At 35.4% G+C, this 27333-nt stretch overlaps 1 long non-coding RNA gene across 1 annotated transcript in view; it reads left to right on the top strand.

The window, feature by feature from the left end:
• LOC141424227 (uncharacterized) overlaps nt 1-27333 on the top strand; it is a 144808-nt gene that overhangs the window by 26163 nt on the left and 91312 nt on the right. The window contains exons 2-3 of the long non-coding RNA XR_012449212.1: nt 16821-16924; nt 17986-18066. This is a non-coding gene — a long non-coding RNA (uncharacterized lncRNA). The remainder of the gene's footprint in view (nt 1-16820; nt 16925-17985; nt 18067-27333) is intronic.

Genomic DNA, 27333 nt, shown 5'->3' with positions numbered 1-27333 from the left:
TAATTGTCCAAATGTTCAAACTTTTTAAATTAGATAAATGATTACCCTAAGTAAAGCCAAACTGAGCCAATCCTAACTGAAATATTATTAGCTGAGGTGCTGGAGTTATGGCTCAAGCAGTAGAGCACCTGCCTAACAAGTGTAAAGTACTAGTAAAACCCACGTATCAACAAAAAAAAATATTAACTGGGGATAAAATTACTCCCAACTATAACAAATATATAACAACTATAATCTACATGATTTATTTTCTTAAAAAACAGTGTTATATTTTCACATAAAGGTTGGAGGTTAATGATGAATTATCCAATTTTCTTTAGCTAAATTAATGGAAGAAAAATAACAAATAGATAAATCCAGAAATTTAAAAAGTGCTGTAATCTCATAAAAGCAAAAAGAAATAGGATACATTTTCATTAACAGGTCAGAAACTCTGAAAATTCACAGATATGGGAAAACCTAGAAAATTCAAGTACACTAAGACACAACTCCTCATTCAGTCTCTACCATTCAGATCTATAAAGTGAGTCAATTACCAAAATTCACACTACGGATTCTAAGTCTTCTAAATTGAACATAGAGATCAGCTAAAATGGTGAGAGAAGCAACCAGTAGTTAAAGCTCAGTAAAATATTTTAGAGTGTACATTTGTAACCAGCATCACAATCTTCTAGTAGATGGGATTTCTAGGGAGTATAGATTGGAAGAATAAGCACATTTCACAAAATTTCAGGAGTGTTGGTCCAACATTTCATAAACACCACCAGGTACACAGCTCAGCAATCCACCCTTCTTTCTATTCTTTCCCCCATGGGCTCTTGAAACCAGTCACAGACTTTAAGCCAAGATGTTAAGATAGGTAGATTACATATTAGGTAAGAAGGATGTCAAGGATATTTCATGTGTGGCGTGTGGAAATGTTGCTAATGTGAACGGTGATTGAGATAAAAATCAGTAATATGGCAACAACAATTTTACCACCCCTACAGAAAAGCTAAAAAGTGGAAGAAATAGGACACACAAAGGAGGTACATTTAAATTGATTTAAATTTAGATTTTATTAAAATGGAGGTGTAGTTTAAAAAGTGTTCACATAGAAAGTAGTAACCTAAACTCTGCCCTCCATCGAAAGAACGTGAGAAATTTTAGTAGTTTTTCCCTGATGTGTAACTTCATTTTCAAAATGTTATGCATATAGTACAGTCTACAAATTTATAAATCACAGTTGCTACTGAAATCCTCTGGTGTTTTTTTAATGGAATGAACATTTATTCTGTTGCTTTGAGTGCATGAGTGATTATGATTTTTAGATTTTTTTATTATTGTTATACTGCTGTGCATTGTGACATTTACCAAAGTTCATTCAATATATCATAGTTGAGTTCAGACCTTCAACCATTTTCCATTATCTCCCTCCCCCATTTCTGGAATAGTTTCAGCAGGTCTCATTTTTCCATTTTCATACATGAGTACATAATATTTCAACTACATTCACCCTCCTATACCCTTTCCATATAAGTAATTATGTTTAAATACAGTTAGAACTATATTTTTCTGTCATTTCTCTCAATAAATTTATATGTAAGTTTAATATTATAAATTGTTCAATGTTGTCATTATGATTATTAAGTAGAAGTACTATGAATTTCTATTTTCTTTCTTTTAGAAATTTTTGTTATGAAACTTTTTGATTTCTTTAAAACCTTGGAAAGTTTTTTTCTATTCTTTCTGCCATTCTTATGAACTTCTCAATAAAATTTTTAATAATATATCTGACTATGTATTTGATCTTTTCATTGATGGAAATATCTCCCATATGTCCTCAATCCGCTTGCTTTGATCCTGTGCTAGCACTGATTGCTTTCAAGTCTGATGCAAGGTTACCATAGCAGAGACTCCTTTTATTTCTCTCATGTTACGTATACAACTTTTCCGATTTTGTTTATAATTGCCCATTCATTTTAAGTAAGCTACCTCTGTAGATTTATTACAGATAGTCTTTGAACCGAGCTCCAGTGGCTCAGGCCTGTAATCCTAGTTACTCATTAGGCAGAGAGCAGGAAGATCATGGTTCAAAACCAGCCCTAGCAAATAGTTCAGGAGACCCTATCTCAAAAAAAACCCTATACAAAAAAGGGCTGATGTAGTGGCTTATGGTGTAGGCCCTGAGCTCAAGCCCCAATACCACACACTCAAAAAAGATATTCTTTGAGTTTAATACTATGAAAGGTGGGTCAAAATAATTGGGGAAGAAGCATTGTTAAAAATTTACAAATTTCAACCCAAATTGGTTCATCTCTACCATCTCTCACTACTTCCGGGTCACCTTCCCGTAGTGGTCTCTGTCAGTTTAGGTTTACTTTATTAGCTTCTTTACAGTGGGCACATCAAACACTATCAAGTTTTAAGTTTCCTTTCCTTTCCCTATTCCTCCTGTCACATTCTTGCCTCAGGGTGTGATCCATATTCAATAATATTACCACAATTGTTTTATGTCTAAAGTCCACATATGAGGGAGAACATATGAATTTTGGCTTTCTGAGCCTGGCTAACTTCACTGAAGATGATGTTCTCCAGTTCCATCCATTTGCTTGCAAATGACAAAATTTCATTCTTCTTTGTGGCTGAGTGAAATTCCACTGTGTATAAATACCACATTTTCTTAATTCATTCGTCAGTAATGGCACATCTTGGCTGTTTCCATAGCTTGGCTATTGTGAATAGCACTGCAATAAACATGGGTGTGCAATGCTAGGAATCTTTCTGTATAGCTATTCTTATCTGAAACTAGCAAAAATGCTGTGTCTTTCTTATTGTGTCTTATGTTTTCTCTTCAACAAAATTGGAAAAGAGGGCAGAACAGGTTCTGCCTGGAAAAGAGACATGTGCAAGGAGGGGTGATGGGGGGAGAGATGTCCCAAGCAATGTATGACACATATGAATAAATATAAAAATAATAAAAATAGATAAATAAATAAATCAACCACAAAAAAATTCACAAATTTCTTTTCTGTGCTTTGTGAATTAAAGGGATTTTCAAAGAAAGATTTGGTTAACTAACTACTGGGAATATCAAAGCTAAAATGGCACTTTTTTTTGAAAATTGGTTGCACAGAAGTTTCAGAGTAATATAAAAATACATTGAACTAAAAAGTATAGAGATTTACAATTATTTGGTATGGCATGAATGTGGGTTAGAGGATTAAACTCTAGGAGAAAATCCTCCAACAATAATGACCTAAAAATAGAAGATTATTTCTCTCATTTTTGAAATCTGTCCATATACTAAATCAAATAGATAACATAAACAAACAAAAAATTAAACTAATTAAAGTAATATTTGATCACATCGCTGTAACATTACACTTTTATTTGAATATAACCTAAACATAAAAGAGCTGGAAATATATCTTCTACTGTTCTAAATAAGCTTGAGGATGGTGGTATTTAATCAGATTGTAAAAGAAATTCGTGTACAATGTAGAGAAAACGAATCCACATTTTGATGTCTGAAATCAGGGTTCCTGTGGGGGAATAACATGTAAGTAGGGAGAGGGTGGTTTTGAAGAACCCTATGGTGTTGCATTTCATTGGAGACACTCATGTGCATGCATGACTTTTAGGTCAACATATTTTATTTCTCATCTTTGTCCACTGAAAGAGCCCAGAAGCTATAAACCACAATAACTGTCATGTAAATGTATCTAATACAGATAGGGTTTTCTAAAACCTGATCTTGTTTGCTTCTAAATGGAGGGTATATAAATAATTTATTTCTCTATATATCATATATACATTTCTATATTCTCTCTCTATATATATATACATATATATAAAACACAGATGAGCCTATGATACGATGTCATGCCTTAAAATAAGCGTTCAAAGAACAGTAGATACATGATGTATGGATGAATGTCAAAAAACAATACCATGAATTTGCTTTAAATAAGTTCTTACATTAAGCGTTTAATTTGAGCATCAAAAATAATGATGCAATGAATTATAGCACATTAAATAACAATGAATCCATAAGTCCTACATGCTACTCAAAAGTGAGTTGGTAAGAAGAGACAGGAAACTAAACATGAAGAAAGAATGTGGGTGTAGAAGAAAACAGCATGCTACAGACAGCACTGCATTAGTTTTGGCATCGGTAGATGCCAAAAACGCTCTGTGAACAGTTGATGGTGGGTAAGGTACTATTCACAGAGTCTGACAATCTCACTTCATTGATTGTTTAATAATTGGAAAGAGAATGGGAACTTTACAAAAAACAAATTTGGCAGACTCATCTTAAGTCATTAAACTTAGTATCACAGTATGTGAACATCTGACGTTGAATGACATTAGATGTTGTGAGACAACATGAAGTATTATGCTCAGTCCTATGGTTTGATTATCTCCAACTGTGATCCATTTTCCAAGCGGCACTTTTGGGAGGTGGTGTTTAGGCGATGTCCTTAGGTCAACGGGAACTGGGGTAGTTTTTTAAGGACCGCTTGTTAGTTCTCATGTAATTCCTTGAGATCTTGGGAAACAGCTGATATTAGAAGGGACAAGCATAGCCCCTCTCATTCTTTTCTCTGCTCCTGGTTTGCAGTATAATTACTTGCTTACTTTAACCTGCATAGTTGAGCCACTGCAGTGGCTTTTTGTACATTGCTACTGGTGACATAACATGTTGGAGTGCCTGAGGTGACACCACCATAGAGATGTGCTATGCTATTTGATGTTTGAAATTGCCAAAACTATAAGCAACAAAAACCTCTTCTTTCCTTTTGTAAGGAGTCTGTTTAAGGTATTTCATTTCAGTGGCAGAAAACTGACTAAAACACTTGACATTGTCACCTGCATAGCAGCACACAAAAATTTATGTGCACAGATTCCAGATTGTGGTATATGCTACAAAAACAAGTGTTCTGACCCTTCAAAATATCAAAGAAGTATAAAATGAGAAAGAAGGGAAGGCAATTAATTCTAGATCAAATAGAACAAATGAAAATGGATGATAATGGTTTGAATTGTGGACAAGGAAAAAGTAAAACCAAAGAAATTTGAGGATAAATAAAGAAGTTTGTGAGTTGTTATAAAAATAGTATTATCTAAAAAAGTCACTAACATTGTTTGAATTTCTTGAGTGTGGTGAAATTATTGTGCCTATGTCAATTGATTTTCCAATTTAGGAGGTGTATAATAAAATATTTACAGTTCTAGTAATGACTACCTCTTACTTTGATATATTTGAGAAAAAATGTGTTTGTATATATTTGTTCCTGTATTTTGCTTGATAAATCATGCTTTTTAAGAAATTTGCCTATTCTAGCTAAATTGTCCAACTTAAGGGCACAATACATTCTATTTAATGAAGCGTCTCTAGAGATACTCCACTTTTTATTTCTAAGATTGCTATTCTGTGCCTTTAAAATGACTCTAATGATTATTCTTATTAGATTATTGAGAATTTCATAGAACCAGAGTTTGGCTTGGTTGATTTTCTGTACTATATCTGCTTTACATTTAATTAATTTCTTCTTTTTTTATATTTCCATTCTAAGTTATTTAGAAATAATTTATGGGATTTAAAATTTTTTTCTCTTTATTCATATATTCATATGTACATACTATGTTTGAGTCATTTCTCCCCCTGCCCTCTGCCCCCTCCCTTTCCCCCCACTCCTCTCACTTCCAGGCAGAACCTGTTCTGCCATTTTCTCCAATGTGATTGAAGAGAAGACATAAGCAATAATAAGAAACACAAAGAATTTTTGCTAGTTGAGATAAGGACAGCTACACAGAGAGATTCCTAGCATTGCTTCCATGCACAAACGTATTACAACCCGAATTGATTCATCTCTACCTGACCTCTTCACTACTTCCCAGTCACCTTCCCAAGTTGACCTCTGTCATTTTAGGTTACTGTATTAGCTCCTCTGCAGTGGGGACATCAAACACTTATAAGTTTTGTGTTTCCTACCTATCCCCATTTCTCCCTATGTGCTCTCCCCTTTGCATTTGACCCAAGTCCAACAACATTACTGCCTTTGCCCTAATCAAAACTCCATATATGAGGGAGAACATAAGATTTTTAGTCTTCTGAGCCTGGCTAACCTTCCTCAGGATGATGTTCTCCAGTTCCATCCATTTACTTGGGAATGAAAAGATTTCATTATTTTTCATGGCTGAGCAAAACTCCATTGTGTATAAATACCACATTTTCTTAATCCATTCATCAGTAGTGAGGCATCTTGGCTGTTTCCATATCTTGGTTATTGTAAATAGTGCTGCAATAAACATGGGAGTGCAGGTGCCTCTGGAGTAACCTGAGTTGCATTCCTTTGGGTATATCCCTAGGAGTGGGATTGATGGATCACATGGCAGACTTATGTTTAGATTTTTAAGAAGCCTCCATATTTTTTTCCAGAGTGGTTGTACTAGTTTGCATTCCTACCAGCAGTGTGTGAGGGTTACTTTGTCCCCACATCCTCACAAACACCTGTTGTTGGTGGATTTTTGATGATAGCTATTCTATCAGGGTGAGGTGGAATCTTAGTGTGGTTTAGATTTGCATTTCCTTTATGACCAGAGATGGTGAGTATTTTTTTCATGTGTCTTTTGGCCATTTGAATTTCTTCTTTTGAAAAAGTTCTGGTTAGTTCACTTGCTCATTTCTTTATTAGTTCATTGATTTTGGGAGAGTTAATTTTTTGAGCTTCCTGAATATTCTGGTTATCAGTCCTTTGTCTGATGTATAACTGGCAAATATTTTCTCACACTCCATGGGTGGTCTCTTCAGTTTAGAGACCATTTCTTTTGTTGTGCAGAAGCTTTTTAATTTTATGTAGTTCCATTTGTCCATCTTTTCTCTTAATTGCTGAGCTGCTGGGGTTCTATTGAGGAAGTCCTTGCCTATACCTATTGCTTCCATAGTATTCCCTGCTCCTTCCTGTACTAACTTCAGAGTTTCTGATATAAAGGTCTTTGATCCCTTTTGAGTTGATACTAGTACAGGGTGATTAACAAGGATCTAGTTTCAGGTTTTTGCAGGCAGAAAACAACTTTTCCCAGCAATATTTGTTGAAGAGGCTGTCTTTTCTCCATTGTAGATCTTAGGCACCTTTGGCAAAAATAAGGTGGGCATAGCTTTGTGGGTTCATATCTGGGGCCTTTATTCTGTTCCACTGGTCATCACATCTGTTTTTGTGCCAGTACCATGCTATTTTTATTGCTATTGCTTTGTAATATAGTTTGAAGTTGGGTATTGTGATACCTCCAGCATTGCTCTTTTTGCTGAGTATTGCCTTGGCTATTTGCAGTCTCTTGTGTTTCCAAATGAACTTTAGGGTAGATTTTTCAATCTCTGTGATGAATGTCATTGGGATTTTGATGGGAATTGCATTAAACATGTAGATTGCTTTTGGTAGTAAAGTCATTTTTACTATTTTGATTCTACTGATCCATGAGCATGGAGATCTTTCCACCTTCTGTATTCTTCCTTGATCTCTTTCTTCAGGGGTTTGTAGTTCTCCTTGTAGAGAGAATTCATATCCTTTGTTAAGTTTTCTCCAAGGTATTTGATTTTTTATGAGGCTATTGTAAATGCAATTGTTTCCATATATTCTTTCTCAATTGTTTTTTTCTGGTGTATAGAAAAGCTAATGATTTTTGGAACTTGATTTTGTAACCTGCCACCTTGCAAAAACTCTAGGAGTTTTTGGTTCTTTAAGAGGGAGGACCATGTCATCTGCAGATAGGGATATTTTGACAGTTTCTTTACCTCTTTATATTCCTTTTATTTCTTCTTCTTGCCTAATTGCTCTGGCTAGGAATTCCAGTACTATGTTGAATAGGAGTGGAGATAGTGGGCATCCTTGTCTCATTCCTGATTTTAGGGGAAATGCTTTCAGTTTTTCACCATTAAGTATGATGATGGCTATAGATTTGCCATGTATAACCTTTACAATGTTGAGGTACTTTCCTTCTATTCCTAGTTTTCTTAGAGCTTTTATCATGAAGTGGTGTTGGATCTTGTTGAAGACTTTGTCTGCATCTATGGAAATGATCAAGTGGTTTTTGTCTTTGCTTCTATTAATGTGCTGCATTACATTTATAGATTTGCATATGTTGAACCACCCCTGCATCCCTGGGATGAAGCCGACTTGGTTATGGTGGATGATCTTTCTTATTTGTTGTAGTATTCAGTTTGCCATTATCTTATTGAGGATTTTTGCATTGATGTTCACTAAGGAAATTGGCCTATAGTTCTCCTTTTTGGAGGTGTCTTTATCTGGTTTGAGGATGAGTGTAATACTGGCTTCATAAAATGACTTAGGCAGTGTTCCTTTCCTTTCTATTCCATGGAACAGTTTAAGGAGGGTTGGCATTGGTTCTTCTTTAATCATGTGATAGAATTCAGCAGAGAATCCATCAGGTCCTAGAACTTTTTTTTGGAGGAGACTCATTATTGCTGCTTCAATTTCATTTTGTGTTATAGATCTATTCAGGTTATTGATATCCTCTTAGTTCAATTTTAGATGGTCATAAGTATTTGTCCATTTCTTCAAGATTTTCAAATTTATTAGAATGTAGGTTCTCAAAGTTTTCTCTGATGACTTCCTGGATTTCCATGGTGTTTGTTGTTATCTCCCTTTTTGCATTTCTAATTTTACTGATTTGAATTTTTTCTTTCCTCATTTTAGTCAGGTTTGCTTGGGGTCTGTCAATCTTATTTATTTTTTCAAAGAACCATTTTTTTTGTTTCATTGATTCTTTGTGTGGTTTTTTTGTTTCTATTTCATTAATTTTGGCCCTGATTTTTATTATTTCTCTCCTTCTGCTTGCTTTGGGTTTTGCTTGTTTGAGATGTAGCATTAGTTCATTGATTTGAGATCTTTCTGTCCTTTTTATATGTGCACTAAGGCTATGAACTTTCCTCTTAGGACGACCTTTGCTGTGTCCCATAGGTTCTGGTAAGTTATGTTTTTATTTTCATTAACTTTCAGTAACCTTTTAATTTCCTCTTTAATTTCATCAATGACCCATTGATCATTGAGCAATGTGTTGTTCAGCTTCCAATTATTTTTGTTTTCTACTGTTGTTTTTGTTGTTGAGTTCTAGTTTTAATGCATTGTAATCAGATAGAATGCATGGGATTATTTTTATTTTCTTGTATTTGCTGAGGCTTGCTTTGTGCCCTAAGATATGATCAATTTTGGAGAATGTTCCATGGGCTGCTGACAAGAATGTACATCGTGCAGAAGTTGGATGATATATTCTGTAGACATCAGCTCGGTCCATTTGATCTGTAGTGTGATTTAGATCTAGGATTTCTTTATTGATTTTTTGTTTGGCTGACCTATTGGTGATAGAGGGGTATTAAAGTCTCCCACTACCACTGTGTTGGAGTTAATATATGTTTTTAGGTCTGTCAGAGTATGTTTGATGAAATTGGGTGCACTGACGTTGGGTGCATATAGGTTGATAATTGTTATTTCCTTTTGGTGTATTTCTCCTTTTATTAGTATGGAGTGTCCTTCTTTATCTCCTTTGATCAATGTAAGTTTGAAGTCTACTTTGTCCAAGATAAGAGTTGCTACTCCTGCCTGCTTTCGGGGACCATTGGCTTGGTAAATCTTCTTTCAGCCTCTCACCCTAAGCCAGTGCTTATTTCTGTCAATAGGATGGGTCTCCTGTAAATAACAGATTGTTAGATCTTCTTTTTTAATACAGTTTGCCAGACAGTGTCTTTTGATGGGGGAGGTAAGTCCATTAACATTCAGTGTTAATATTGATAGGTATGTGGTGATTTCTGTCATTTAGTTCTTTTTAATGTTTAAGGGTTTGATTGTGTGCAACTGAATTAGTGTTACTCTCTGATTCCTTGTCTTTTCTTTTCCTGTTGTTTGGTGCTGGCTCTCCTCTCATGGTTTTGTTTGCTTTCATATTCTGTGTGCAGAATTCCTTGAAGAATCATTTGTAGTGGTGGCCTGATGATCATATGTTTTTTATTTTCTGTTTATTGCTCCATCTTATTTTGAATGATAGTTTTGCTGGGAAAGTATCCTAGGGTTGAAGTTGTTTTCATTCATTGCCTAGAAAACCTCACTCCATGCCCTTTTTGCTTTTATGGTTTCCATTGAGAAATCTGCTGTGATTTTGATGGGTTTACCTTTGTAGGTTATTTGCTTTTTCTTTCTTACAGCCTTCCGTATTCATTCTCTATTCTCTGTCCTTGTTGTTTTAATGATAATATGTCATGGGGTAGCTCTGTTTTGGTCAAGTCTGTTTGGGGTCCTGGAGGCTTCCTGTACCTGAATGGGCAAATCTTCTCTAGGTTTGGGAAATTTTCTCTTATTATTTTGTGGAACATTATGAATCGGATTTGCTTGCACCTCTTTTCCTTCTTCAATGCCCATGATTCTCAGGTTTGGTCTTTTGATGGAGCCAGTGAGTTCTTGCATATTCCTTTCACAGGTCTTGGGTTTTTTGACTAACAGCTCTTCAGTTTTTCCTTTAATTTCCATTTCATCTTCAAGTTCTGAGATTCTGTCTTCCACTAGTCTGCTGGAGTGGTTTTCCATTGTGTTTTGTGTTTTTGTTTCATTATTTTTTCTGAGGTTTTCCATATCATGGGTCACTTACTCTTTAATATTGTCTATTTTAGTCTTTAATTAATTTATTTCTTTATTTATAGTGTTCTTGTTTCACTTTGGTGTTTATTTAGGGCTCCTATGAGTTCATTTATTTGTTTCTGTGTCTTCTTGTATTCTTTATTATTGGTGTCTTGAAATTTCTTGAGTGCCTCTTGTACATTTTTGTTCACCATGTCTAGTAACATCTTCATGAAATTCCCAGTGATTACTTGCAGTATTTCTTCTTTCAGGTTGTTCTTGTGTGCATTGTTGTGTTCCTTGGCATCATTTATCTTTGTTTTGTTGGAGTCTGGAACTGGGTATCTGTTTTCTTCATTTCCCTCTGAATCCTGTATTAAATTATTCTGGGGGGGAGAATGGTTTCCATCCCTTTTTCATCTTACCATCCCTCCACTTATTACTGTGCAACTATGTTCTTGATAGGCTAGCTAGTGGTTTTAGTCACCTGCTTTCTTTCCCTTGGTTTAATTTTGTTTTGTGGCTGTATTGGTTTGTAGCTAAGTGTGATATTTCTGTCTCTGGTCTGGGTGTAATTTAGTATTTGCTAATTCACACTAGTAAAACTAACCAAAAAAACCAAAAACCAAAAACCAAAAAAAAAAAACAAAAAAATCAATGTGGAGAGATGAACAAACAAATACAAACAGGAAACAGAACAAACAAAAAAGAGAAACAAACAATCAAGAAAAAATTCCAGGCTTAGGAACAACAGAATTTCAGTCTTCAAGTTCCTCCAGCATCCAATTCTGGTGTTGGTATTTAAACAGAACCTGCATTGTAGTCTCGCCAGTGGTAGCTCCTTTGTCAGTTCCTCCCTCAGTGAAGTGTGGCAGTTTAAGTTTGCATGCTGTCTTCAAGTTCAGGAATCAGCTCTGTATCCCACCAGCTGTCCTGCTTTGGAGTTGTGTTTTCACTGTGTTTGATTACTGGGGGCATTTTTCTTTGCCTTGCATCCTTTCTCTGGGGCAAGGTCAGTGATCTGCAACCAGCCCCCTGCTGTCAGTGTGTTGTGGTGGTTTGCTGGTTAGTTTTTAGTTTTGCAGTGTTGTTTGACTTCAGATGTTGCTCACTGGCTCAGGAGATGAGCTTTGTGGACCACTACCTGCCCTACTTCAGGCAATTGCTTATCACCTGCCTGCTGTTGGCCCTTCTGCCTTTCTAGCCTTTGTTTACTGAAAGTTTGCATGGAGGTCAGCTCCTTGCCCCTCATCCCTTCTCTGGTTCACTTTCAGCAACTCTGTCCCTCTGCTGTATGTTAGTTTTCAGATCCTTGTTTATTGTTCAGTTTTGTGTGTGTGTGTGGGGGGGGGCCACTCTGCACAGGGAGCTATGCTGGTTTATTCTGGGGGTAGCTGGGGGAATACCATGTGACACTTGGTGTTCATTTGTTGGTCTGTTGAATGTCTCCAAGGCACGTTTGGAGCCTGTGCCTGGTGGCATGGCAGCCCTCCTGTTTTCTCAGCATAAAATGGTGTGGAGAAGATTTCCATGGGCTAGGGGTTCAGGGTGTCAAAATTTTCATTCTCTTTGCTGCTTAATTTCTGCCAAGTGTGGCTCTAGGGTCTCAGAGGCGTTTCAGAGTCACCAAGCTCACAGTGTCTGCTTCTGTGCCCTAGTTGCCATTTTAGGTCTCATAGTTTCTTGAAATAAAAGCATGTATCATATATTTCAACTATTCTTTTGGAAAATGTACAGTAAAATTAAAATTTAGAAAAAAATATGTAAATATATTTCCATTACCACTTAGCTACCACCAAAGTCTCATGTGATTCAGTCTATCTTTTAGTTTTCTCTATGGTATCTCCTATAATGTCCAAATTTTTAGAAGGACCTTGCTTAGCATCTGAACATTTGGGGAACTGATCAACTGACAGTCTACTTTTGTAAATACTGCCGCTCCACTTGGGGAAAGAATGTGTTTTCTGAAGATGTTGTTGTTAGGGTCCTATGTGTATCTATTAAATTAAGATGAGGTGTTCTACATGGAAGAAGGAAGGTTAGAATGTTCACTTTGTGGGTTTCTTTTCTCATTTTTACAGATTTGTCAGATTTTGTTTCATGAATTTGAAATTGTATATTAGATACATGCACATTTAGTTTGTTATGCCTCCCTGAAGAACTAACCATGTTATTATGAACTATCCTTTATCTTTCTTAAAACACCTTGTCTTTATGTCTATTTTGTCTGATGTGGGTACAGGCAAACCATTCTGTGTTGCTGTTGATATTATTACACAGTGTATCACCTTCCATAATTTTATTTCTTATTATCTGTGTCTTGGAATTTAAATGGCTTATTTAAAGCATGGCATAGGTAGTATACAATTAGGTTTGATGCTTTTAGTTGGACTAACAATCTTTTCCATTTAATTGAAGTTTGCAGCAGATCCTGGGCTTGTCTCTCACATTAGGAATCTTCAATGGAGTTTTTTCCCTTCAAAAAGTGCCATCTTTTCATCCTTTTCATTTGACTTTTCCTCACTTGTCTTGAATATATTAATAATTGCTTTTAAACTCTTCATTCCCCAACACCAATTTCAGAATTCTGAGTCTATTTGTATTACTAATTTCTCCTTTGTTAGTGTTTAAATTTCCTGCTATTTTTTATGTCTAGTAGTTTTTGATTGTTTGCTAGACAATATTTTTTTCCTGTTTTTTTTTTTGGCAGCATTGTGCTAGACAATAGAACTGTTTAGTGATGCACATATTGGGGTGGGGTTTTGGTTATTTTGTAGGTTTTGGTAAGACTTATTTTTTGGGTCTTTCCTCAGGTTTAGCCATCTCAGGTTTATATTGAAAGTGTGGCTGGTTTCTTTTTCCTCAGTCCTCAGTGCCTTCAGCAGAGTTTATTCTGCTCCTTGTGGGTTGGCAGCTTAGCTCTTTAGTTTTCTCTCTCTTGGGACTTCAACTTGTAGCTTGCCTGTTAAGAGGATATTGTCATCCAAGTTTGGTGGGCTCCACACGTGGTGCCACCTTGTTCCTACACACTGAGAGAATGTGGGCCCTTCACTTTGCCTTTTGAAAACCTCCTACCTATCCCCTAGTCTCCCACTTTCTCAAGCAATCAGCACATGAACCATGAGGGAAAGTAATTTGTCTAGGGCTTGTTTAGTTTTCAATGTGTCCAGCCAACCTCAGCCAGCAATAAGTCTATTGATTTCACTTTCCCTGTTAGATGTTCTCTACCAGTGGTCAGTTGGTCTTCACCTGTGCTCCAAACTGACTAAGGATCTAAGAGATGAAAACATTCAGTGATCATCAAATCTTAGGAAGGCTCTTGCCAGACTGCAATTTTAGTCTCATTTATTCTTGATTCCATACATCTGTGGTGTCTGTAAAGTAAGACTCTTTTGTATGTATTCTGCATTGTCTTATTTAAGTATATGACTCAAAAGAAAGAAATCATACACAATGTTTCCACTTCTGTGTGCATATTTTATTACTAATGGGAATTTTTATATTTTAATAATTAGTTAAAAATATTTTTGAAATAAATCAATTTTTTTGGTTGAAAACCATATTTGTGCCAAGCACTTTACAATACAGCAATGAAGAAGACAAGTGCCTTTGTGGAATTTATGACAAAGTGGTGTGCAAGACTGAAATTCCAGTTACATAAAAGGCAGAGATCAGTAGGATAGCAGGTGGAGGCTAGTCTTGGTTAAAATTTATCAAGACCCCCACAAACTAAACCTGGTGGCATATGTCTGTAATATCAGTTAAAAGACAGGCATTGACAGGACAGCTGGAAAAAAATCACAAGATCCTATCTGAAAAATAACTAAAGCATAAAAGACCTAGGGGGCATGGCTCAAGTGAGAGTGAATGTCTAGCAAGCATGAGGCCCATAGTCCAAACTCTACAACAACCCAAAAAAATGGAAAGCAAAGTTCTTAGTTATGTGTTTTTGTCTATTCACATTTTGGTGCAATTTATTTAGAACTTCTGAGAGTTCTTGGCATTTGAATGATATGGAGTCATTTTAGGATCATTTCAATGCAAAATATTTCCTAGGCTTTGTTCTAAACTACTGCTTATTTGCTGTCTTATAAAAGCAACTGCCTGTTTGAGACTTGTGCTACTCCCTTCCTCCTCCTCCATGCTGGGTGCACGCCTTCCAGATCTGTCACAAACTTGCCCAAGATTTTGGCCTGGGTGCCATAGACACTTGAATGTCTATATAGAAAATGAATTCTTCACTCTGGGTTCTTTTTTCTCAAACTTACTCAGTTTTAATTGACCAAAAAAATTGAATGTGTTTGAGGTATATGATTGGATGTTTTGATATATGTGTACACTTGAAATAATCACCATAATTAAGCTGATTAAAATATCCATTATATGATTCCTTTTTTTGGTGGTGAAGTCAACTTTCTTAGCAAACATCAAGTATACAGCACAGTCCTGTTAACTATTGGCACAGTGGTGCACATTAGACCTCTGAACTTACTCTTCTTGTATGACTGTAACTTTTGTACTCTTTGGACAAAAATTCTGCACTGCCTATGCCCTCTACCCTGAGCAAAGACCAGTTTTAAAGTAGGATAAAATGTATTTAACTATTTCTAATAATTTAGATTAGCTGTAGAATTTTTGTAATTATCTTCTTTTTATGTTTATTTTGTATGTTAATAGTCTCAACCCTTTCAGTTTACATATTCTAGAACATTATATATGAAATTAAATAGTCCTAAACTGTTTTGTTTATTTGTTTCAGCTTTGTGTTACTTTAAATAATCTGTGTCTACAATATAGTTGTAGTTCATTTTCATTACTGTATAGGATTCTGTTTTGTAAAATTACCAAAATTTGTTCATATGTCATATTGTGATGAGTCACTTCTCTTACTGAATTTACCTCATGGCCTCCAGTGACTTCTCAAGCTCCCTCCATTGCATTCACATTATAGACAGCAGAGAGGACAGCAAAGAAAATGAAAAGATGGAGGCAAGCATACTTTTTAAAAAGATATTTTCTAGAAGTTGTTTGTGCTATTTTTACTTACTTCCAGTGCCTAGAATTTAGTTATTTGATCATGTCAAAGTGCATAGGAGGCAGAGATACACACTTTTCTATTTAAAAAATTTTATTGGCCTATGTTAAGTTGTGCATAGTAAGAGGTTCAGGATATTTGCATACATGCATCTAATGGATTTTGATCATATTGGGAGTCATAAGTTTAAGTAAAATTGAAGGCTATTTTTATAGGAAAAGCAAAGAATGTCTCCAGGATGCAGATACTAGTTTTTGCTGCATTAGTAATGAACAATATTTTAAAATGTTTTTACATATTATTTATAATTAATGTTTTCTCATACTAGTTTTAAATTGGCATGGAAAATTCTGATATTTGCAGTTGAGAAACTACCTCATATTGATTAATGTGCAACTCATAGTTTCTGAAATACCATTTACATATGTTTTAGATATATATTTTCATTGTCGACATAAAAATTATTTTGGTGACCTTATAATCACTGCAATAGACAAACATGCTACTAGTAATAAAACATTTATTTGGCAAGATTAAAGTAAACTGAAGACATTGGGATTTCTATCCCAATGTTAATTTTGTACTGACAGTAAGTGATATTTGAAAAACTGTATATCATGAAGAAAAAATGCAGTGTAATTAAATACATGAGTTATAGGATTTTAAAAATAGCATTGTGTTATGATTTTGAGTTATATTTTATGTTATGTGTTAAATCAAAGTTGCTTGATAGGTTCTGATTTCAAAAAGATGTCAATTACTGCAAATTCAGTGTTTACACTGTATTCCTAGTGTAGAATAAATGCATTCACCATAACTATCTTTTTTATAATTACAGTTCATACAATATCAGTTAATTAGTTTGGGAGTATTTAAAATTCTGTGAATACATACTTTAAAAAACTTTTGCTATGTCATATAGGATGTGGTAGTACTTAATGTATCAAATGCATATCTAAGGAGAACAAGAGGAAAATTACACAAATCTGTGAAATTAAACTGCATGTGATGTTAGTTTGATGCTCACCTTCAATTGCTGCTGTAGACCAATGTGCAAAACGGCCATTAATTCATAAGCAGCTGGGTCCAGGCGGCAGCACGAACGTCTAGGGATTAGGAGAAAGAGACAGATGAGATAAATGCTTATCTACTAATTGTCTGCCTTCCCTTTCCAGAAATATTGGTTTGGAGAGAAAGCGTGAAAGCAAAAGCAAGCAAAATTGACCATATGAGCTCTGCTAGAAGACATCTATTAGGGAATGGCTTGACTCTTCCTGAGGTGGAAATTATTGTTCTCATTTTTTCTATGTATTCTTGGTTGTTTGAAATTCTATGAGATTACTTTTTCTGGAAAGATGCAAGTTAAGAATGAATCTCTGAAATACTGGAGAAGAAAACATGTCCTCCTACTGCCAGCAGTAGGTGGAAAATAATTCGTTGTGATATAAACAAGAGCTGGGAATCTGAGGTTCAGCAGGAGGGTATTTTTGGAGCCTGGAGTCTGCAGCAAGTTGTGATATTGTTAATGAGGTTAATGTGATAGCAATGACTAGTGCTGACTATGGGCCAGATACTCTTCCGAGTATTGTACATGAATTAATCCATTTAATTCTTATTAAATACAGTGAGGTACATACAGTTATATTAACATGTTTTGCAGATCAGCAAGCAGAGGGACAGAGAAGTATATTGCTCAAAGTGACACGAGCAGGAAACTGGTAGGTCCAGTTGAATAAAGATCTAATTACAGAGTCTGCAGTCTACTGCTTCTCTTATGAAAGATCTTCAGAATTAGGGCCAATATGAGAGAATCTGTGTTTATGTTTTAATGTAAAAGAACAAGAACATGCACTTGTACTGAGAACCAGTCATAGATCCAGCTGACATTCCTACTAGGAGTGATGACTTAATTCTCAGTTGTTGGAAGAATTGGAGTCCAGCAAAGTGGTAATGGAAGGAAGAAGGGATTAATTATAGATTATGGCAGGACATTGTGTAGTTGAGGGACAGATTTTCAAAGGGTAGAGAGAAGAGAGCATTAGTACCTTCACACAATGGACTAAAAAGAAACATAGGCTTTCATATGTTAGAATTTTCATTTCTTCAGAATGAATCAAAGGAATATTACAGGTTGTTTAGAAGGATCCCAAACAACAAAGAAGGAATGGTTTTAGATTGGAAATGTAAACTCTCTTTTCTTCTGACGGATCAAAATATTACTTGGGCATCCATCTGATTACCAAACTGGGAAAAAGATCATGGACCTCATTATGTACTTTCGTGTTGTCAAATCAAATGTAACAGCATAATTTGCCAATATCGTGATTTTGCTTTCCACAGAGGATGTGAAGAGGCTGATTACAACTTTGAGAACTTAAGGGATCTCCAATAAAGCTACATAATAAATGCAACTGGGGAAAGGTAACTTATACAAGTTTAATTCTCTCTAAGCAACTAACGTTTGAAGAAGGTAGCAATGTAGAAAAATGGAAAAGTACATTTGCAAAGTCATAGTTTCTGCAAATGGTGTCTCCACTTTTTTTATTTTCTGTAACTGAGGACAGTTAAAGTCTGGGAATCTGTTTTTATCTTCCATAAGTCAGGATGAAAGCATCAACTTGATAGTGTTGTTTTGAGTGTTGCATAGCATGCTGTGTACAAAATTTCTATAATACCTGACTCCATAAACCTTAATCTTTTCTGATAACCTTTGAAATTGTTTCAACAATTTTAGCTTCCAAGTATTTCTGATATTTATTATTTCTGACTTCCAGTAACTATTTTTAAAAGCTCATTAAAGTAAAAGAAAGCCAGGCAAAGGAACTACTTTAGAATTTATTTTGCTGATGGTGAAAGCCAAGTTGTTTTTAACACCAGGGGTCCAATGAACAGCTCTGGGCAGGTGGTTGATTAGTCAGGGACTGAGCAAGCTTGGGATAGTCTTTGGCCTTGGCCCCATGGAGGAATACAGCATGCCAGCAACGTGAATACAGATATGTTTGATCTAGAAGCTGATCACATGTCTTTTGCTTCATTCCATGGTCTGGAAATGTGTCACAGTGTGGACTAGCTGGGGAGGAGACAGGACCTGAGGAGGAAACCTGACTTTTTAAAAGGGGACACTGGGTATGCTATGCATAAGTCAGTGGGACATGAATGAAGGCACGACTAAGTCAGAGCTTTGGAATAAAGAATATCTTTTCTCAGCCCTCATTAATGATTTCTATTAATATTTCACAATGTTGACAGGTCAAAAAATACACTTTCCTTTTATTGACTTATGTGAAAATGTACTTTTCTGTGTGAATTTTAAAATGTCTGTGCTTTTCTTGGTACTTGTTCAAGACTTATTTCCTAAATTTTGGTATTTTATCTGGGTATGATCTAACATCTAGGTTGAGAAAAATATCATAATTGTAAAAGTGTGTTCTTGAAAGTCATTTAATTTAATTAAGTGTTTTTATCTGGATATATAGCTTCCCTCATCTATTCACTTTAAAAATGGTAATTAAATAAAAGAGAAAGTTTGAAATCAATAGAATTGAAGTTTGTAAAGGGAGAGTGATGAAATGTATGATATTAAACTCTGAGGTTCTGAGAAGCTAACTCAACACTGTTAAAGTGGAGGAGCTGAATTCAGAAGAGGGAGAAGTAGGGTGAGAAAGAAGGATGCTAAAGATTAGCTGTATTGTGCTCCATATGCAGTTTGCCTAGACAAAGCCAACATATGGCAGGTGAATGACCATTCTCATAGGCAAGACTGCTTTTCCTTTTCCCTCCCTTGCTCAACCAGGGCTAAAATGAGCTAGAAATGTTAAATTCATCAAAGTTATTATTTCTTTTCTTATTGAATTAGCAAGGTGTTTTGTGTCTTGAGTTATCATTCCACCAAAAACTATCAGGAATGCATTTATGAAACATTAGCAGACACCAAATATGAGCCCAAAATTTTTTATGTATTAGAAGTAAAACGATGAAGAAGAAAGTGTCCACAGTTCAGCAGTGCAGACAAACGTGTGGAAAGGAATTCTGAGGAAGGGTTACTGTGATGCAGGCGCAGATAATGTGACATAACAGGTTAGAGCCCTGGGGTGCACCTTGGGGATCCTGGAAAGCAAAGCACACTCAGATGCTGCTTGTGGAAGGGGTGGAAGGATGGAACTCTGGGCACTGTGGCCCCCCCAACCCCCCCAGGCCTCTGCCACAATGTCGTTCCTCTCCTTCAATTATAGCATATGTGCCTTACGTAGCTACATATTCAGGTTCTACATTCAGTTTGTTTGAAGACAGTAATTAGTAGGAGATAAAGATTGGAAACCCCCCATAGTTTCAAGATCACACAACTGTAAGAAGCAGTTGATTCTGTCTGGGTGTTAGGGATATTAATCATGAGTGATTTCCTTGGATAATTCTACTTTTAAATATTTTTGATATTTATTGTAAAATATATCTAATTAGGAAATAAGAACAGAAAATACATATTAAACCTTAATTTACCCACTGCCCTGTTAAAAGTGTGGAGGCCTTCATATACCCTTGTGACCTTGTCACCACCTATCCTCTCAGATGCGAGCACTGAACTGAGTTTAGAGATTATCATTCTGGTATGTGTGTGACTAAGAATATATAGTATTGCTGAATTTAATTTTTATATTATCAGTAAAACTTTGAGGTTTTTTTCTGCAACTTGTTCTTTTTAAATGAATTTATTTTATGGAATACATGCATGTGGATGATAAGCATAGTTCTATTAAATTCATTTGTAGTTTTGAATAGAATTTATTTGAATCTGCTATAGTTTATTCATTCTCATATGCTTTTCTGTTTTTAATAACTCAGTGTGGTATACATGGAAATCTGAAATGACACTGAAAACCTCCAGTCCCCGGTTTACACACCCTGTGATTGTGGGCAGAAGAACTGATACAAGTTTTTTTCTTTTTTTTGGAGGTTTTGGGGTTTGAACTCAGGGCCTTTTGCTTCATAGGCAAGCACTCTATCATGTCAGCCATACCCCCTGTCCTGGTGTAACAGATTTTAGTACCATACTTAGATTACATTACAAGCCACAGGTGAAGGGATTTTGAAATGTACCTAAGTTTGAGAATCAGTTGACTGTACTATTATGCCAGGTGGACCTGCTCTAACTAGGTGAAACCTCAAAAGGGACTGGATCCTTCCTAAGAGATTCAAAACATGCAATAAATATTTTTGCTAGCCTTAAATAAACTGATATTTATGATATAAATTACCTATAGCAACATCTAACTCCTTAAGCTTTCAGTTACAAAGAACTGAGTTTTGATAGCAATTTAAATGAGCTTTAATGGATTCCCTGGACTCATAAAAGATCTCAGTCCTGGCAGACACTTCAATTTCATTCTTGTGAGACCCTGAGCAGAGTAACCGGTCCACCTGTGGACCTAGAAACTGCAACACAATCAGTCAGAATTCATTTAAGCTACTCAGCTGTAGTGACTTGTTACATAGCAATAGAAAACTAATGTAGCAGCTCTAAAAATATTTCTATATATTTCCTGGTATACTTGCATGAGAGTTTCCTTGATATATGTACCTAGGGATGCCTTTTTGGGATGTGAGATGCACATGTGTTTAACAGATATCACTAAATGACTCTCATAGGAGTTAACACTCTTAACATCACTACCAACTGTGGTTAAAATAGCAACTGACTTGCCCAGGTAAAGAGTTAATTACCAAATCATCAATCTTGTAATCATGTCTTCTCTCTGATATTTTGTTTTCCTGAGAATATCCTTTACAGATATACTCTCATAGTGTGACAGAACTTTGACACATTTCTCCTAAGAATTCATGTTGTACACTTACCTCTCACATGGCACAGTGTAATAACCACTTACGCTAAATTCTTAAAGTCAGAAATAGTAATTAGGAATGTGAATTTTTAATATGTAATTACTAGCATCTTTTTTTCTATTTTGAATTTTTTGAGAGTGGGGAGGCTCCTTGGATCCTTTACTATATACAACAAAAAGTAACTCAATTCCATGTCTACCTCACTCTTCAACTTTGTGAGTAGTGCTAAAATATTCAAAGATAACTTATATTTATTATAGGCAGGCCCAAAAGAAAGTCACTAGGTTTGCTTCTGCAGATCTATATTTGCACATGTTGCTAGGCAATGGAAGAAAACATAGCTCTTAAGCTATAGATTGCCTTTTTCTGACATTCATTATTTAAAAAAAATCAAATATACTATATGCAGTGAAAATATTTAACAGAAATATTTTGAAATGTTGTTAAACACAAACACCTTAGGCAATAAAAAAGTTTCACCCAGTTAAGTAATGAGAACTTTTGTTTCTCATTTTCCTTGTGAAATGACTTTAGATCTTTTATGCTTTATTATTATATTTAGAACACGACACTTTTCTTTCAAAGGTCCAAAATATTGTTTAAATATAGTCTCTTGGCATTTCCAGGTTTAATATATGGGGCTTCAGTTTTTCATAAATGATACTGATTATTTATTTGCCTTCAGAATTTTGCTGAGGAACATATTTGAAAGTGAGTTTGGCCAACCACTCAGCATTAATTAATTGGCCAACCACTCAATATTAATGTGCCTTGTTTTTCTTGATAGGTGCTCTTTCTTATGAATCCGACAAAAAGTGACCTTTGTTCTTTTGTTAAGATTATGCCTCCTCCTGCCCCCCTCCCCCATTTGATTCTAAATCCAAAGAGGTATAAAGCAACCAGGAGGAGGTTGTGCTATCACCCAGCACAAGTGTTTCTTTTGGACATTTCATCTCATGCCTTGTAATAACTGTAGGTAAGAATCAGGTCTGACTGGACTTTTTTTTTTTTTTTTTGTACAATTGGGGCTTGAACTCAGGGCTTCATGCTTGAAAAGCAGCCACTCTACCTCTTGAGTCACACCAGTCCCTGACTGGACTTTTAATAACTAGTGTTTAAACGAAGGCTATGGATATTTAAAAACATTCTATCATTCTATAAGGGTCACAAACTAGAAGCAAGAAGATGCCCACAAACTCTCTTAAGAACCTAGTTCTTTGCCCTTGTCCTCATCTGTCTGAGAAGCCCCACTTCCTTGCTTATTTTTTTCTTTTTTCTTTTCTGTGAACCTACCTTCATACTGAACCTCTTTTCAATGGCTTTGCTTTAAGCCTTTAAGCCTTTCCCCATCCCTCTACCTCACCTAAGCTGGAATCTCTTGTCATGTGTTGCTTTTACAACTGTTTTATCCTTTTATGAACATCATCACACAGTTTTATACTACTTGTCGATATCCACCCAACCCCTACTAGTCTGCATTTGTCAACATACAAGGTCCTCACCTGTCCACATTCTGTGATATTTCCAGGAATTCACACAGTGAATTTAGTTACTAAGGCTTGAAACAATTGTAGTGCTCTTGTCAAGATCATGATTTCTGGGGTCACATTGTGTGGGTTGGAGTCGAGGTTTCTAACACTGTAGCCATGTGACTCTTATGTATCTCGGATACAGGGTTCCAGGCTGTAAGCACTGGTCAATTCCAGGAAACTACACTCAGAAAAAGTACATTGTAAATGTACTATTTTCTATTGCTATTATAAAATTTATCTCAAACTTAGTGGTTCTAAATAATGAGCACTTAAGTTACAAGACTCTTGTAAGTCAAGAGAATGAGTAAAATGTGACTAGGCAGGGTCTTGTGTTTGTAATCTCATGAGGGCAAAATAGTGGAGCTTGTAGGTCTGCCCCTCTGGATTCTCTGGAAATGAGTTTTCTTTGGCTGTTGGACAAATTCAAGTTTCTTTTCTTTAGGGGTTGTCAGGCAGCAACTGTCTGCTCCTAGAGGCCATCTGTAACCCTTCTCATTCTTTCCATATAGTTCTCCTCCAGCAATTGTGAGTCAAGTCCCTCTCACACCTTGAATACCACCTAGGTAGATGTGGGTTAGAGCACCTGCCTGGCAAACATGAGGCCCTGAGTTCAAACCCCAGTACCAAAAGAATAAATAGATAAACAAACAAATAAATGAATAAATAAAAATTTAAAAAGAACTATAAAATTTACAATACTGATCTCCTTTCGTTAAAAATATTTTTAATTCACATGAGTTTTATGTTTTATAATATTTATACTTTTGCACCAAAGTTTTAACAAACTAAATAACTTCAGTAAACTTAAATTAAATAATTTACAGTTTTTGTTTGTAATCCTACTGATATTACATCCTTAATTATATATCTAATTGCTTTGAGTTGTAAAATTGGAATATTATTGATGTTGTATATTGACCTGCAGGAGATAAACATTCTTTTTTATTTCTAAAATGTTATGCTCTCTTGAATTTTTGGTGTAAACAAATATAACAACTTTGGGTACTGATACTCTTCCTAATTTCTTTAGAAACTTTATGTTTTTATTTATTTATCCTTTCATATTATAAAAACTCCCATAATATTATGAAGAATATTAATGATGCTGGTTATGTTTGTTTTGCTCATTCTTAAATTTCAAATAACATTTGACATATATCTTGAATTATGCCCTTGTCAAATTTAAAATTTTCCTCATATTTTTACTTTTCTAGGAGTTTAAAAAACATACATAGATATTTCATTTTATCTTATTCTTTATTAGCTTTATTAGATTTGAACAATTTTTTATTTTGATTAGTATTCTAAATTACATTCATGATTTACTAGTGTAAAAATACCCTTGCACTCTTGGATTAAGCAAACATTTTAATACTCAATTTGTAAATACATTGATGGATTGCATTTGATCAGATGGTGGATTAGAGACACCTAACACTTTCCTGTGTCTTCACAAATCTGAAACAAAACATCAGGTGTATGACTACAGGGGAATGGGGAGATGTGGAAAGATAAGGTGGGGGGAAGCAGTAAACTATAGACAGATACCAGGTGAAATCTAGAATATTGACATTTAAATTTATAAAAGAAACAACAAACACTAACGTAGAGTGCTATACAAAACAGTGGGAAAGGAATCACCCCCATGGAGTTGTCAAAAGAGAAAATGAAAGCCTCAGTTGGCCCCAAAGCTGCACAAGCTGACACTCTGCAAAAACAAAGTTTAAGATGGGCGATCTGCATACCACATGGAAAGCAGAAGCCAGAGAAGGGGCCTCCCCCACCTCCTAGCTTACTCACAGATGCCATAGAGGGGAATCACCTTAGGAGAGGTCTTATAGTCAATCTTTCAGCTGGAGAGAGCAGGAGACCCTCAATTCTTCTATCTGTAAATCCCGAAGACCTAAATGCCTTCACTGAGTAAGTGAATGACCATCTCAAGAGTATTCAAGAAACTGGTTTGACTTGGATTCAGACCCATAGACACAACCTACTTGAGTGAGAAGTGTAAGCAAAAAAACATGCTGCAGAGGGATGCCAAGGGTGAAAACATCGGCAGAGCTGCAGTCCAAACTCTGCTTAGAGGAGGGAGACCAGCTATGTGTGAACATGAATGGGTGTTCTGGGTCAGGGCTAACAGGATCAATCAGAACTCCATGCCATGCTCAGCCAGTGCAGACTGCTTTGGTTTGACTGCTTTGTACACTCCCAAAGGGCAGGAGAAATCAATCAAAAGAATACACTGCTCAGACAGGGATCAGTCTGCAAATAGCTCTTTCTGGTCTAAATTATTTGGACTTCAGAGAGAAAACAGCTACTCCTCAGCCACACAAAGTACCTGCAAAAGACATGCATGGTGGGAAAGCATACTCTCTTCTCCTTAACAAGAATGAAATATTGATTGATATGAAAATCACTATGTACAAACCTAATAAACATGAAAAGCAAGGCAATATGAATCAATAATCTCATATTGAATGACCCTACATTCATTGAAGACACTGAAAATATATCTGGGAAACTAACAAGAAGCACATTGTGGTGAGACCCTGAGGCCAAACTGCAGTAAAAACAAACAAAAAAACAAACAAAAAAACCCAGAGAAACAACACATTATATCTGTTTCATTTGTAGCTGAATAATTTTATAGATATACATTATATTTCAAAGAAAAGTCTTTAGCAGAACACTGAAAGGAAACCATTTTTGCATTTTAATTTGCTAGAACGGAAAGAGCAAGGCCGTACTCTATAGAACAGTGGTCCTTAAATTTTAGTTTACACTGGAATCACCTAGAAGACTTACTAAATTCCAGATTATTGGGCCCTTCCCCACTTTTTGATTTAGCAGATATACAGTTGAGCCAAGATTTTTCAGATATAAAATATATTAATTTCTTGACTTGCCATGTCTACTTTCTGGTGACTTTAGTTTGTATTATCACCTCTGTTATCCCTTTCCTCTACATGTCAATAATTCATCAACAAAGACATTTAAGCTTAATTTAGTATTAATTGACTCCTCTTCCTCTTTCTTTGATGCCTTTTCTTTCATAGTTCAAGTTATGATAATTTTGCATGTGGGGGAGGGGATAATTCTTATCCTATGAAGCCAGTGCTATCCTGGCTGTTCTCTTAGCAGAATTGACTAGCCTCTTTAAATCCTATCCTACACTTTCCTTGCTAGCTCCCTGGTACAACATTGCCTGCTTTTATGTCTCAACACCTTAGAGGATACCTTCAGCTTCTTTTGTAATCCTCTTCTAGTAATTTTCAGATTTTTTTTTGGCAGTTATTCAAGATCTACTCTATACTGTGGCTTCAAAAAAGAATTTCCAGAGCAACTCTCAAAGTATTTCTCAGTAGTCATTCATAAGCACCCCAACCTGGAAAAAGCTTATACCTCTATTTGTTCTTTTGGCTTGGCACTCTGTTCCTTGTACACATTTTAAGAACTTGTGATGTATTGAATGGCACTTTTTTGTTGTGCTAGTTTTTTGTTGTTGTTGTTTGGTGGCAATAACTCCTGTGAACATCTGAACCAGATCTTTGGCAGAAAAATTGGGGCACTGACTCTCTGGAATGGTTTCCTGAGTTGTAATAGCTCAAGAGGTATATTACTACTCAAACAATTTCTGTCTGATTTTATGTGAAGTAAATATATTAATATTCCTAGGTAGTAACCATACTAAGAAACAACAGGCACATACTCTCATACTTCAGCATTCTACTTTATGAAGATATGTTCTTTAACATATTTATTTTATGTGTAATAGCTTACATTGTAATTATAGTACAAGTGGGAAAAGGTTAGATACGAAACAATTTTTATTTGCTTTTTTAAGGTAGCCTGAGTCCTCAAGAGGTAGCATTCATTATATTCATTATTCTATTATATTTTGTTTAGGCTTTGTGCAGATTATAAAATCATAAAGCATTCCATGAAGTTGTTAGTTATGCTTGTTTTATGGCCCTACTAATGCATCTTTGCACATCAAGAGTGATACATTGGCAAAAAATGATTAACCATTATGTATTTTACAAACTGAAACTAATTGTTTAACAGAATAGATTAGTTAGATCTGTTAGACTTCTGGGAGCCCATGTTGAATTGTTTTCATGCCTTTCTAATTTTATTATGATAAACTTTCTGCAAATGAGTGAAATTAAATCAGCACATCTCAATGCACAGGCAATTATAAGTATGCCTAGTTTTTTGTAATAAACGTTAGAATTAATAAAAAGATTAAATAAGTAATATAGTGCACTTTTTATGGTGTAGATTTTTGTCAGTAACACTAACATAAAATTGTGTTGGG

Source organism: Castor canadensis, chromosome 6 (assembly GCF_047511655.1).
Source record: "Castor canadensis chromosome 6, mCasCan1.hap1v2, whole genome shotgun sequence".
In the NCBI taxonomy this organism is placed as follows: Eukaryota; Metazoa; Chordata; class Mammalia; order Rodentia; family Castoridae; genus Castor; species Castor canadensis.
Note: the sequence above shows the minus strand (reverse complement) of the source record. Positions and strands in the feature narration are given on the sequence as shown.